This window comes from Rhinolophus sinicus, linkage group LG06 (genome assembly GCF_036562045.2).
Source record: "Rhinolophus sinicus isolate RSC01 linkage group LG06, ASM3656204v1, whole genome shotgun sequence".
Taxonomy (NCBI): domain Eukaryota; kingdom Metazoa; phylum Chordata; class Mammalia; order Chiroptera; family Rhinolophidae; genus Rhinolophus; species Rhinolophus sinicus.
In genome coordinates, this window is record NC_133756.1 from 142,826,569 (window position 1) to 142,842,184 (window position 15,616).

At 39.7% G+C, this 15,616-nt stretch overlaps 1 protein-coding gene across 3 annotated transcripts in view; it reads right to left on the minus strand.

The window, feature by feature from the left end:
• The window catches only part of LOC109450808 (uncharacterized), a 168,073-nt gene extending 159,328 nt beyond the window's left edge, over nt 1-8,745 (minus strand). For 2 of the 3 annotated variants that reach the window (XM_019738500.2, XM_074336177.1), the window contains exon 1: nt 8,442-8,745. The gene's annotated coding sequence lies outside the window, so the exon portion shown is untranslated. Of the gene's footprint in view, nt 1-8,390 lie in introns of all 3 variants that reach the window. The other variant, XM_074336176.1, reaches the window with a different exon arrangement.
• Between the last annotated feature and the right edge of the window lie 6,871 nt (nt 8,746-15,616).

Here is a 15,616-nt window from a genome sequence, read left to right on the forward strand (position 1 = left end):
AGCACGCAATAAATGTTATCTGTTAGCACTATTGTTACTGCTGCTGATGTGAACGTGCCATGAAGTCTTTAATCTTCACAGGAGGACTAACCTCTTCCTCCTGTGAGATTTTAACTGTGGCTCTCTGATCATACCCAATTGGGGATCATACTCAATTACATTTTATTTCCTTGTGTAGTTACTTAATTAATACATTTCATCTCCTCTTATAGACAATTTGCTCCAAGAAAAGATCTTATTTCATTCACCTTCGTATCCTCCATGTCACAATATAAGGCCTTACCCTCAAATATTTGAAGACAAATGTTAAATATCCCATCAAGCCACAAGAGGGCACGGTTGAACTACTCTAATAGTGGAATCATCCTACAATTAGTAATAAAGGTTTTAGAATTCAGAGGCTTTTTCTCCCCTGAAAGTGTACACATCTATTCATATTGATATGGAAAGATAGCTGTAATATAGTGAATTTTAAAAAGCAATAAACAATAGAATTTATATCATCAATTTTTGTAAAATATCTAGTATTCTTAAATACACACAGAAAAAAGTCTGGGAAAATATCCACCAAAATTTAGCAGCTATTATCTCTAGGGAGGGAGACAGAGGATGGAAATATGGAGGTTTCTATTTTCTGTTTTGCACCTTTCTGGATTTTTTTAAATAACTAATACATATTAATTTTATACTCAGAAAAATAAAGCAATTTACTTTAGGAAATCTCAAAGCAAAGTGTTTATTTTATTTAGTTTGTAATCTCATCTCCAATCCCATGTTTGATGTATTTAAAAGTAAATACACAACTTTGGGAATTTTCTGATAGATTAAAGAAAAGATTCCCAAATGTCCTTGGTACACGGTGCCCTTAGTGTCACCACAATTTTTTTTTTATTTTTTTTTTAAAGATTTTATTAGGGAAGATGAACAGGACTTTATTGGGGAACAGTGTGTACTTCCAGGACTTTTTTTCCAAGTTGTTGTCCTTTCAGTCTTAGTTGTGGAGGGCGCAGCTCAGCTCCAGGTCCAGTTGCCATTGCTAGTTGCAGGGGGCGCTGCCCACCATCCCTTGTGGGATTCCAGGAATCAAACTGGCAACCTTGTGGTTGAGAGTCCGAGCTCCAACCAACTGAGCCATCCAGGAGGCAGCTCAGCTCAAGGTGCCATGTTCAATCTTAGTTGCAGGGGGCGGAGCCCACCATCCCTTAAGGGACTCAAGGAGTTGAACTGGCAACCTTGTGCTTGAGAGCCCACTGGCCCATGTGGGAATCGAACCGGAAATCTTTGGCGTTAGGAGCACGGAGCTCCAACCACCTGAGCCACTGGGCCGGCCCCACAGCAATTTTTTTATGGCACCCTTGGGATGAAAGAAATACTTAACAGTTACGTTTGTTACATAGTGAAATCCAAACAACTTAATAAGTGTTTCTGTCCTAACAATTTAGTAGCCATTGGAAAAAATAATACACATAAATTGAAAAAAATTTTTAATTGCATTCTTAAATGATCATAATTACTTGTTAATGGGCTGTGTACACCTCTTGGGCACTTTAAAACTTCTTAAATTTTGGGATCAGATTGGACATTGCTCCCTTACTTCCTACTCCACACTGATTTTCACCAGGTACTCAGTTTTTTTTCAAAACTACCACCAAAAACCCAGCTTCACAATGATATGACAGCACTGAAAGGAATGTAGCTTTATCTAATATTGCAACTATGAAGACCTAGGGCTAGTAGTTCTTGGGTATCCCAGAAGATGTCAAATACAGTTGTGTTTTCCTCAAAGATTTAAAATATTTTATGGCACCCCTGTGAGTTTAAAGCAAGGCACCTTGGTGCACAATTTGGGAACTAGTAGATTCAAATGATAAAGCCGGTTCCTTGTAATGTTGGCAAAAGGAGAGGGGAAAACTCATTAAATGAGCCTTGAAATTATTCCAACCTAATAAATAGCTCAGTCAAAATTATTTTGTTTTCCCTGAAGCAAAGTCTTCTGGGAAGTAGAAAAGGATGTTGTGGGAAACTAGGGTGAGCTCAGGACTCTGGTGGTTTCCATGCCCCCTCCCCTTCCTTTCCACCAAAGCCCTCTTCTAATCTCTCCAACTCAAAACTAAAAACCAGTAGTAGCCTCCAAAGCAGCACCTTCCATGGTGTCTGGGCCTGGATTTCCAACCAACCTACTGACTTTTCCACTCTTCCCAAATGCTTGAGACCATACAAAGATTTAGGGAAGCACTGGGGACCAGGCCCAACATTGAACTACTAACTGCCAAGTTAGCCTAGGTCCCTTCCCAAATTAAAAGGGATTTTCCTTCTGCCAGGAATTACCGGTTACCTCCTAGGACTAAGGTCCCTGAATCAAGTATAAAACTGCTGCTATCCAAGTCCACCTAAAATTGGGATTAAAAAGCACTTTTTTCTCTAAAGTTGGATGAGCACAATTTCATACCTTGATTTAGTGAGATGGCTTGCAATTTTCTATTATCAATGCAAATGTAATTAAATCAAACCCAAAAAGCATCTTCAACTTATGTGGAAGGAAGCTCCCTGCAAGGACTACGTACAGAACTAAATCAAAGACACAGGGTGGTGAAAACAACCCAAATGTCCACAGACAGATGAATGGATAAACAAATGTATATAAACACAATGGAGTATAATTCAGCCTTAAAAAGGCAAGAAATTCTGACAGATGCAGCAACATGGATGAACCTTGAAGACATTTTGCTGAGTGAAATAAGCCAGATGCAAAAGGACAAACACTGTAGGATTCCACTTACGTGATGTGCCTAGTGTAGTCAAATTTATAAAGAAAAAAAAAAAAAAACAGAACGGTGGCTGCCAGGGGCTGGGGAGAGTGGGAAATGGGGAATTATTGCTTAATGGGGATGGATTTTCAATTAAGAAGAAGAAAAAGTTCTGGTGATAGATGCTGATGATGGTCGCACAACAATGAGAAAGTACTTAATGCCACTGAATTATATACTTAAAAAGGGCCAAAATGGTAAAATTTATGTTATGTATAAAATTTTTAAAAATCACAGGGATGACTTTCTGGTAAGGGGAGTCTTTGATTGAACTAGAAAGAACCACGTCCCTAAATGTCACTTGGAGAGCTTGCAGCAGACCTAGAGATGAGTCCATCTGGATGATCTAGTGTTAAATAATAACTGATGTTTCAAAACCCAAGGGCCCTGTTCTAACGGAAACAGCAGAGCACCAATAATAGAAGCAGGGCTTCCACCTCCTCCAGGCCTTCAGGAGGAAGAGTCTAGTATGCCTAAAAAAATTCAACATTTCCCAACCCTTCAGGCATGAGTACCCTTCAGGCAAAATTCACACTCAGCTTCTTTTCAAAGTTGATATTGCACTTTCCATGTGCTACAAACAGGAGGCATGATGAAATAGGACCTAGAATAGCAGTTTTAAAAAATAGGCACATACAAACTGCCTCGGGTTCCAGAATCCAGTGTCCTGGGCGTGGAACTTCCTGTGAGATGTTTCCTTGCTGTAATGCAGAACTGACGTTTTTCAAGGTGACAAAGTCCAAACACGCGGCTTGTTCCTTACCTACAGGCCTGATTTGTTGATGTATTTCCACATGGTGTCCTGTGAAATGTTTGGGGAGGAGGATAGGGGAGGTTTCTAGGGCCAACTTGGGAAATGACATATGATACAGATTCTCTCTAAAGGCTCAGAGAAACCTCAGGTATAGAAATTTGAATTCTGGCTTTCTCAGCTTCACACCCCTGGGTCATTTTTGAAATGTGCCTAGCTCCTCCTCCTCTTGACTTCTCTCTGTTGTCAACGGCATGCAATCTCCAGTCTTTAGAGTCATCTGCACGTCCCCTTTGTCAACACATTCCATCAGTTATCAAACTATGAATGTGACTCCAGCCATACCTCTTCCATCAACCTCTGTTTTTCTATCTCCCCTGCCACCCTGCTAATTTAAGTCCATATTACTGTAACTATCCCAGTAGCCTCCTTACTGGTCTCCCCATCTCTGTTTTCTTCCCTCTAATATCTTAAACACCATCAGAAGAATGCTTCTAGGTCACAACCTGGTCACATCACACTATGCTTCAAAACCCTAAGAGGCTCCCCATTGCCTACTGGATAAGGAAGGCCTGACCCCTTAGTCTGTCGTGTGACATTTTTTGTAGTTCTCACTTGAACCTGCCTTCCCTCCCACCGCAGGGAACCTAACCCTCTAGTCAACTCAACTATTTTCCATTCTCCAAATAGTCCTCAAGGTTTCCTACCACCCCCATTCGCTCATCCTCAGTCAGGTTTGAACCCCCTTCCTTTTCCCCTTGTGTTTATCCAACTTTCTTTAACCATCTTGGAAGTCCAGATCAAATGCTGACTCTTTCTGAAATCATTGATCTTTTCTTTGAATTCTCTCAAAAACTTCAATTGTAGGAATCTTGTAGTTCATAATACAATAAGCTTTGATTAATGTCTTAAGTTTCAAAACATTTAATAGTATATTAATGTGCTACCTATTAAAGGATTATTATAAACAGCACTGAATATCAAACTGTCCTATTCACCTCTGTATTTTCCTTAAGTGTCTAACACAATGTTTTATATATAAAAGGCACTTAATAAATTGTTGAGTAACATTTAACTCTGCCTCACACACCATCAAATTCCTAAACCTCAATTATATTCTTAAGCCAGTGATAATCAAAATTTTTTTTCTTTCTCGCATCTGGGATCTTTTTTCTAATAAAATCTTAGATGGAATCCCAATACCGGGGATGCCAAAAAAAAAAAAAAATGTATAGACATGACTTGTATTCATCTTGTTATCGGTATACATTGAATATTACAATTTTAATAGTTTTTTCCTTTCTTAAAATGTATATACTTTTTTTGACACCTTCTGTATATGTTTTATATAGAGATTCTATGTGTTTTATATGCAGAGTAAAACACATATAAGTGGCATCTCATTTTATATGTATTTTAAATTAAAATTTGTAGCATCTCTTATTATTATATAAGTGAACTACTGAGAATAGTATGCTGTTTTATTGAATGTTAAATTTGAAGTAGAGGGTTAGGAATGGCCATTTGTACCTAGCTTATTTCTGTGTTATAACTTGGTTTCACATGATGAGGAAAATCCTGATTCGTACATACAAGTCATAGTGTGTGATTTTATGTGAGTCGACATGGGCAGGGTAATGAATTACATTTTTTAAAGTTTAGATACAACCTGCTATATCAGCAACACATAAGAAAAGCCATACATAGCAATTAAGAACACAGTGGCTGTACTATTTAACAGTGCAGACCTTGAGCAAGTTAGCCTCAGTTTCTGCATTTGTGAATCAGAAATAACAGTTCTTCCTCCTGGTCTTCAATGTGTTAAAATGTAGGCTAGGACACATCAGAGTGTGCAGTTTTAAAGTTTCATCATATGTTGAGCAGATACTAAAACATTTATAAAATATGCATAAAGCATAACAGCAATATAACAAAGCACTTAAACTGAGTGATATACCCACTCAGTTTAAGAAAGAGAAAATGACGATTATTTTCAAAATCCCTAGTGTGCCCATTCCTGATCCTATTCCTTTCCCTATGCCATGAGGTAAATGTTAACCTTTTCTATATGTTTCTTTTAATTTTTTTAAGCACCTCACCTATTACTACGTGCCTTGCTCTGCTCTAAATGCTTTCCAAACTTTCTACATCAAATCATCATAACAACCCCATGAAGTGGGTAACATTACTATCTGCACCTTACAGCTGAGTAGCATGGGTTAAGGGAGGTATGATAGCAAGCTCACAGACATAGTTTATAAGTGGAGCCACCAGGATTTGAACCCAGGCAGTGGGCCTCCAGAGCCTACGTTCACCAACACATCCAGGCTTGAAACACAGTGTGAAGGGCACTGGCACGCTTCATACTTGAATGAACATTTTATTAAACACCCATGTGCTAGCACCATGCTGGGCACTGCAGAGATTAAGGAAAAGCTTTTTCCTTGCTGGCAACTGATGGCTCTCAGAACATCCGTTCTTTCCACTGCTGTTCCAGTTCCACCCACTCGACATTCAGGCCTGGCCAGGGCAGCCTATAAGACCCTAAAGCCCAGTATGGCCCTGAGGAAAAGAAAGCAGCCCCAGACACTCCACCCTGGTATTGCCCAGGGTGGTTCTCAACAATAATAAAATCCCAAGGAATCACAGGAAATTCCAAACTTTTCTGCCCCCACTCCCAGCCTCTTCTTCACCAAGGCTTCCTCTGAGAAGTGAACCATGTACAAATCCACAGGAATCCCTGGCCTTTGCCAGAAAGCAAGCCATTGCAGCCTCATGGCCCAGCCTACAAGAACAGGCCTCAACTTTAGCTCATGTCACTCCCCTAATTATTCCCTGTGCCTGGAGTCCAACAATAACAGAGCATCTTTCACGAGCAGCTCCCACTAGGAACCTTGGACCCTCATGCATGCAGCCAAGCACTGGAAAGTGCGAAAGGGTCAGGGGGTTTGTGCAGCCAGCAGTCCCAGGCCTCTGGGGGAGAATCCCAGTTGCTCTCTAGTCCAAAATCCAGACCCAAAAAAATGCCAGAGGCCCCAACTGCCTGCAGAATCTACTTCCTGGAGCTGGCCTGGGTCACTGTGGGTGGGGCCCTAAGAAGGGACAGCAGCTGCACCCAAACCACTGTGGGGGAAAAAGCAAGGGGTGGGGGACAGGAGACTAAATAAATTTCCTCAAGGTTCACAAAACTTAGCTAGTGCTCCCAAGTCTCTACTCTGTACTACAAACCTTTCTTTTTCTTTTTCTTTTGTTAGTATTTACTAAACACCAGTCCTGATAGATGCTGGGAGTGGGGGGGCGGGGGGGGTATGGTTCTAGGATAACAGCAAGCAAAACAGCAGCAAGGTCTCTTATATTAATGAGGCGTGGGACAGACAATAATAAAATTAATAATTTTAGATCGTGGTTAGTGCTTTGAAGAAAATAAAATATCAGTGCTGTGTGGGGTGGGCAAGGGAATAGATATTTGAGCAGAGACCTGAATAAGGAGGAGCTTGCAAAGACAAGGGAAAAGAATTCCAGGCAGTGGGAACAGAAGTGCAAGACTCTAAGGCCTCTTATTAAATGCTGACTAAGGGTTTAAGAAATGTTAGATGAAAAATTAGTGTTCTCAGCATTCTAATGCAAGGTAGAGTAAGAGTTATTTTCTTAAGAATATGAAGATCAAAGTACTATGTTGGAAAGAAATTTGTCCTTGGCTTCAAATGAAGATGCAAAAAGAATGTGTGTAAATATATATTTATATGTCTCACAAGAGTCTTTCTAAAAAGTCTTTCATGTCCTTTATCCTTTCAACTTTTATAATATAGGTTGAAAGCATGATACAATCTTTAACTTCCAGCTCATGTATTAGAAGCTCTTTTCTTTCTGAGTTAATAAAAACTTCCGTTCTGTTGGGATGTAATTTACCTCCCTTGTTCCAGAATTTGAAATAAGAATGTCGTGTATCTATAATTGCAATTATGTAAAAAAAAAAAAAAATGTGTGCACATAGATTAACGCAGTGGGAGTATAGGAAGAGGAGGGGGATGTTTTTCAATATTCCCTTTTTGTTATTAAAACTGGGAAGAAAATACATTGTCCATAACCACCTACATCCTCTCTAAGCTACAATTAAAGTTGAAAAGGGCACGAGGTCTTTACAAACCCTTGTACAGTAAGTGTGTCTGCTCACGTACAATCTGTGTGCACCCTTCTTTCTCTCTATGGACAGAATTTCTTGGGGATCCTACAGGCCCGGAGCCATATTTCTCCCTAGGCTCTTATTAAAACCAGGTGCGCGGGAGTCCAGCGTGTGTGTGTGTGTGTGTGTGTGTGTGTGTGTGTGTGTGTGTGTGTGTGTGTGTGTGTGTGTGCTTTTTTTTTTTTTTTTTTTTGACAGAAAAGCCTTCGCTTGATCCAAAGCTCCCCCTTCCGGTGTGTTTTCAAGAGGGGATTTCATGAGCTGAGCAAAGGGAAAGCAGATAGGTCTTCCTGCTCATACAAACAGGGGCAGACTTAAGACAGGCTCGCGACCTGGCTGTGCAGGGACAAAGTGTACAAGGGCATTAAGTGAGACTGGGGGAGTACACGGCTGGTGACCAGGGACTTGCCCCCCCTCCCCCGCCCCACCCACACACAGGAGCATTGTCCGTGCGCGTTTCAAGGCCCTCAGAACCACAGCTCTCTCCAAGGCGGAAGAGAGCGGAAGGGAAGCCGCAAAGCCGGCGCTTATCTGAACTTGAACCCGGGGCAGGCAGTGGGCTCGGGGCAGGCAGTGGGCTCCGGCCAGACGCCCGGCCTGCGCTCTGGCGCGCGGAGGAGCCGACAGGAGCCCGACTCCCAGTCCTCGCCAGTGCCCTGGCGCCGGGATCCAGAAAATCCGCGGGTCGTGCAGCGCTTACCCTCCACGGCCCACGTTGCTCTCGTCTCCTGGGACCGGGGCGGGCCCAGCGGGGTCAGGTCGCGAGTGACGTGGTGGCCCGGGCCGCGGAGCGCCCTTCTCGCGGAAAACTCGGCCGCCCGGTACCCTGAGACTCAGCTTCGGGGGACGCGGGGCTGCCCGGTGCGGGGTCCCTGTGGGCTTCGCAGCCCGCGCGACCTTTCACCGGAGCGACTACTAGCCCGGGCTGCAGGCGGTGGCCAAAGGAGCAGAACTGGGAGGCAATTGGGCCCTTCTGCAACGAAGACGGCACCGCCTCTAAAAGCTCAGGATAAAACTGGGAGAGAGTTATGAGAGCTTCACCCCGACAGCCTGAATCCCAGCTCCCGGCCCAAGTTGGCTACTTGTTAGGGTCAAAAATTTGAGTATTGGTGCTTTCATTAGACTCTAGAGTTAAAGTCTGGAGACAGGCCTCAGAATAAAGAGGAGCTGCCTGATCACTGCACTGTACTCAAAGCTGAAGCTGAACAATAATGAATGTCAACTACAAGTTTATTTATATATATATATATTATATATATATATATATATAATATATATAAATACACATATATGTGTGTGTGTATATATATACATATATATGTATATATATAAACGTATATAGTTACAAGAAGCAGAGTACAGCGTTAGGAATAGATTCAGTGGAAATGTAATGGCTGTGTGAGATGTCAGAGGGATAGTGGATGGGGGAGGGGGGTTGACACAGTGTGAGGGATATAAATGATAAATGTCTAAGTATTACATTGTTTTGTGCACCTGAAACTAATAAAAAAAAAATACTGGATATTTGCTGTTAGTAGATTTCAGGTGTTTGCATCACAAAAAAAAACTATGTGAGATGATATGTTAATCAGGTTGACTAGTAATTGTTTCACTACGTATACGTATATCAAATATCATGTTGTATGCCTTAAATATATACAATTTTTATTTAAAAATAAAATGAAAAAATCTATGACAGAAAAAAAAGAATAAAGAGGAACATTGTTATGACATAGAAAGTTGAGGTGCAGAGAGGAAAAGGGATCCCAAAAAATGTGCTTCTGAATTTTGAGGAGCCATTTCCTACTCCTGGCACCAAACAGTAAGTTGGTCTGTTTTGTTTTGATTTTCTCTAACGACTATTTGTAAAAACCTATTACCAAGCACTATATAGCCTGACAGCCTTGCTTTCTGAAGGGGCTGCATGAATTTCAAGAAACCCCAGGAAAGAGCCATCCAGACAAGGTTAGAAAGCCCTACCATCCGAAATGTTTGCCTGACACACTCAGCTCCATAAAAACAGCCCCCAAGTTGGTCACCCCAGCATATCTGAGTAGGTTCCCTATTCACGGGGAAAAGTTTTCTCAGCCTTAACCCCAAGATCATGTGATAGATAACACAGGAATTCCAGAGAAGTTTCCAGATTCAAACAACCCTGGTAATTTCTGGTAAAACACTGTCGAAGCCAGTTTCTCAAATTGTGGTCCATGGACCACCTACATCAGATTCCTAAGGATTCCTTGTTACAGGTTCAGGATTTAGGGCCTACACTATAGCTGATTGGTTCAATTAAAAGGAATGAGGGCCAGAAATCTACACTTTAACAGGCTTTAAAATGTGAAAAGTGCAACATGGACAATTGACCCCTTCTTGTTAAAAAGAAAAGTCTAGCGACAGAAGACCCAAAAAAGCAGACTCCTAAACTGGCGATAGTGAAGACTGAAAAGAATCCTAACTTGCACTACAAAACTGGGAAACATCAGAAAACAGAGCTTTAGCTGGGAGTCTATTGAAGAAGCAATTAGATATCTTCTCCAAGTTATTACCATTTGGGTGACTATTCCCCACCCCAGCAAAACACTGAAGGTTTATTCCCTGGAGAGGGCAAATGCATTAAAAACAAGAGGATTCAACGAAAATTTAGATACTGACCAAGCCCTCTTCCCTTGCAGCCTGGAAGGCTGACAAATATCCTCCAGAGAGAAGATTGCAAGATTCTTCTCTGGTGACTCTGGCCAGCTAAAGAGAAAAGATAAAAGATAATGACATGAGGGGCTCCTGATCAGAACAAATAAGATCACCCTGTAGTGAAGCCCATAGTTGACAAACCCCATCCACACACACACAACTTCCAGTCAGATTTTTCTCTGACCCACTTGGCAGATACCAAGAATCACCAGATGTTAGAAGAAAGATTCTAATGTTAAATATGTGGTAAGAGAAAACAAAAAACAAAGCTATAAAGAGAGAAGAAAACCAGGGTTGTTTGTTGTTGTTTTGTGTGTTTTTTTTCATTAAAAATCTCAGAGAGATAAAGAGGAATGTATGCATACATGAAACAAGAACAGGGTATTTAAAAAAAAGGAAATGAGAACAAGGCAGACCTCTTGGACATTAAATATTTTTTTAAATGACTAAGGGATAAAATATATAGGTAAAAATACAGAGGGTGCCAAAAAAAAATGTATACACATTTTTAAAAAGGAAAAAGCTGTATTAAAAATACGCTGATGGTAACCACTTTGAGCACCTCTTGTAATTGCAAGTCAAACGTGACTTGTATTCATCTTTTATTACCGATATATATTGAGTATTACAATGTTAATACAGTTTTTTCCTTTCTTAAAATGTGTATACATTTTTTTGGCACCCTCTATATATGAAAATAAAGGACCAACCAGATTAAATAAATGATGGGAATTCCAACTGGAATAAAAGACCCCATGTAGAAGAGCAATAACTTAATGAGAAGTGTAAAAAAAAAAAAAAAATGATAGGAATTCCAAAAAAGAGGACAAAATAGTAGAGGAGGCTATCATTAAATAACTAAGTTAATTAATCAATGGAATTTCTCCAAATTAAAGGATATGAGTTTCCTGATTGAAAGGACCTCTTGAGTGCCCAGAACAATGGTTGAAAATAAACCTACATGAAGGAACATCATTATGAAATTTCAGAATATTGGTACAAATAGATTTCAATTAACCACTTCAAAGGAAAAAATAATGAGCGACCTATAAAAGATGAATAATCAAAACAGCTTCAGACTTTTCGGAATCAAAACAGTTTCAGACTTTTCAACGGTTTCAGACTTTTCCACGGCAGCGCTAGAAGTTAGAAGGCAATAGTAGCAAATAATTAGGATTGACTTTAACTATATTGTACTATATTAAATGATTTACAATTTATCCTCCCAACAACCCTCTGAAATAGGTACTACTGTTACCTCCATTTTACAGATGAGAAATCTGAGGTACAAAGGAGCAAAGTAACTTGCCCAATATGACACAGGTAATAAATGGTAGAACTGAGATTTGAACCAGGCAGTCTGGCTGCAGTCTGTGATCCTAACTGATATATCACACTGGAGCAGTGAGTGCCCTTAAATTAAAAGGGAAAAGTACATCCAACCCAGAATCATATATCTGGCCAAGTTATCAATAACTAGAAAGCAAAGATATCTTTAGATATGTACGTTCTCAAAAAATATACATCTTATACACCCTTCCTTAAAAAGCTACTAAAAGAAGAATAAATATTGTATGATTCCACTTATATGGGGTACCTAGAATCGTCAAATACAGAGAGACAGAAAGTGGAACTGTGGTTACCAGGAGCTGGGGAGAGGTGAGAATGGGGAGTTGTTGTTTAATGGATAGAGAATTTCAGTTTGGGAAGATGAAAAAGTTCTGTAGATGGACAGTGGTGATGGTTGCACAATAATGTGGATGCATTTAGTGCCACTGAACTGTATATTTAAAAATAGTTAAAATGGTAAATTTCATGTTATGTTTACCAAAAGAAAAAAAAGCATTAGAGGAGAAGCCACTCCACCAAAATGAGGGAGTAAACCAAGAAAGAAGAAACTTGGGATTCAGGAAGCAAGAAACCCAACTCAAGAAGATCAAGGCAAAGGGAATCCCCAGGAAAATGATGAAGGGAGATTCCAGGATAGCAGCTGTGCAGTAGGCTCAGAGAACAGCTAGTCCAGATTGGAGCAGATCAGAAAGTTCCAGGAGGGATGTCTCCAAAAAGATGCAATTGATAGAAAACAATGTGTTTTGAACTTACTGAGAAGATACCGTGTTTCCCCCAAAATAAGACCTAACTGGACCATCAGCTCTAATGCGTCTTTTGGAGTAAAAATTAATATAAGACCCGGTCTTATTTTAATATAAGACCGGGTATAATATAATATAATATAATATAATATAATATAATATAATATAATATAATATAATATAATGTAAGACTGTGTCTTATATTAATTTTTGCTCCAAAAGACGCATTAGAACTGATGGTCTGGCTAGATCTTATTTTCGGGGAAACACTGTATGTAGCCAACTGGGAGAGAATTTGAGGCTAAATTAATAATTACATAAAAACCTAAGCAAACAAATAATTATTATTCTTGGGAAAAATTAGTTATGGTAAAAAAGGAAAGTAATTTTGGTATTTTTGTACTCAGCAGTGAATGACATTTATCTAGTCATCATGATATGAACACTAATATTCATCTAACCAAAATTATGATAGAATTACATCAAGATGGGGGTGTGAACAGTGTGTGCCAGGGTGGGCAGGTGAGGATGAAAGCTAAATTCTTATATGCCTTAAGGGAAATCAACAGATAATGCCTAAAAGAGAAAAATCAAGAAATGGTTTAGACATATGTGTTAAATACCATCCCCACCCCCACCCCAACCCCCACCCAAAAAAAACACTGACTGAAAAGATTTAAAGGGAATTGCCTTCAAGAAGCAGAAAATTGAGAAGGTAGAGTGATTAGGAAACTGCTGTTACTGAACTCAAGGGATTGGTGCCTTGAAGTGTTCTATTGGAGAACAAGATGTGGCTGTAGTTTTATTTACTTGCAGCAAGCAAAGGAGATACGAGATTCACATTCAAAGCTCTGTCTTCCTGAGGGGAGGCTCATAGCTATTGCTTATATACACTATTTGGTTAATTACATGTTGATTTCTTCTTTGCAGTTGGCTACACTTATCAGGTTGGGCTCCTGTCAAGCTCATCCTGTTTACAGCTAGTCTGTAAAATACTGTGTTACATTTTAACATTTAGCAAGACTAGCATTTATTAAAAATGTCCCAGGCCTTGAGACCCTTGTCCTATCTAACACTGCTATTTTTTTTTTATATAAACCTAGTAAAACTGCATGACTCTGTAAACCATGTGGATGTATAAGTTTGATAAAAATCAAAACTAATTTTTAAAAAAGAAAACAGCACAACTCTAAAGATCCTCCAGATGGTCCAGAAAAATCTGTTTCTACCTCCTTGTTTTCTTAAATCAAACTTACTTTTTCCAAGCAGTAGTTTTCTGTATGACTCTTCCATTGTTCTCTGCCATTGGACACACATTTTCATAAAATGGGCTTTTTTGAACTAGCTTGGGAACGTAATGGTTGCTCACATTACTTCTCTGGAGACATGTATTTCAAGTTCTAACCAAACGACTTCTAAAAAATACTTTCAGAACTCCTCCTGTTTATTAATTAGGGAATATATTACCCTCTCCCACAGAACTTTACAACACAACTGAAAAGACATTTGAAAAATCAGAGAATGTTGCCATTGCATTCAACACTGTGCCAATTGTTTGGTACAGTCGGGGAGTGGTGTGGCTACTGGAATAGAAAGGGTCAGCGGGGAGAGCCATCAGCAAAGACTTTGTCAAAGAGGCTCAATTCAAGCTGAACCTCCAAAGATGGATTGTAGCTTGTATAAATGGTGGTATCAATCAAGACTCTTTATGCAAGAGACAACTACTCAACCCAAACTAGCTGAGCCAGGAACAGAATTTTTTGGCTCACCTAACTAGGACATCCCAAGGGGTCTAGCTTCAGGCAAAGATTGATCCTGAGTCCGAAAGTGTTGCTAGGCTCTCTCCATCTCCATTGTTCTCCTCTACAGGTTCCACCTTACCTTCCAGCTTTGCAGCATGGAGTGTAGAGGAGGTGGATGGGTAACTATATTGTCTATACATCAAAATCCCAGGGAAAGTCCCTGATTGGTCCTCCATGGCTTCCGGTAAATGGGCACTATGATTGACCAGGCCTGCGTAGGCTGCCAGAAAAGGGAAGATGGGGAATAAACAACTGGGCTGCCAAAAAAAATACCTATTATATCCCTGTTTAATTGTACATACCAAATATGCTCTAGTGGAGATTTATTAGAGCCTGGGCCAATTGGCAGTATAAGTAAAAATGCCTCATAAATGCTAAAGCACCATGAAATGTTGGTTGTGAGTCAGTACTAAATGTAAGTCCACATTGGCCCTGCCCAGCCAAACTGCAATTACTCCTGGATCCTTAACTCTCTGAATGTTTTAAGTTTTTCTTTCCTCCTAGTAGATTCATTTGTCACAGTTTCCCTGGGTATTGGCCTCTTTCTTCTAACGGAGTCTGCTTCCAACTGCGGTGAAAAATTTGCTCATGTCATTTTTCAAAGGAAGTCAGGAGAAAAAAAAAATGTCTAAAGTTGGAATAGTTCGAAACTGAAAACATAATGGATGTATGTGTGTGTAATCAGATTGTTCTCAGCATCTTTCACTCTACCGTTTCTCTAATCTATTGAGTCACTTTCTTGGCCTCATGGCTCCAGTTCTCAAATAAGCCAAAAATGTTTCTCTGATACTAGCTACAATTTATTGAGTGATAGGATATTTGTAATGTTCTTTGAGACTGAGCTTATAGCCCTGAAGATTAGGCAATTAATTAGTAGAGAAATATTTTTGCCATCTAGAAAAAAACCAGATTATTAACAGTTTATGTTAGAATATCCAATTTTTATAACCTACTTTAGACATCTGAATTTTAATTAGCTGTGAGGCATTCATTTACTACTGACAGTGTGAAGTAAGCTGATGACTAAATTTGCTTCTGATAAACCTCTCATTGATGTCAACACTTAAATACCTAATGCTACATTGAACTTTGTACTCAAAGATAGTATGGATGAAAGCTAATTACACATGGGTCCGAATTTTGCTAAAAACTTGAACCTGGTGATAGTCCCTGTAATTGACACTAGCAAGATTTTAAAACATGGCCTTCATTTTATTAGCACAAAATTACCAAAACAAGACATTATTGGATGACTATCCAAGGCCATTCTCAATTTACTTTTTGCTTGTCAG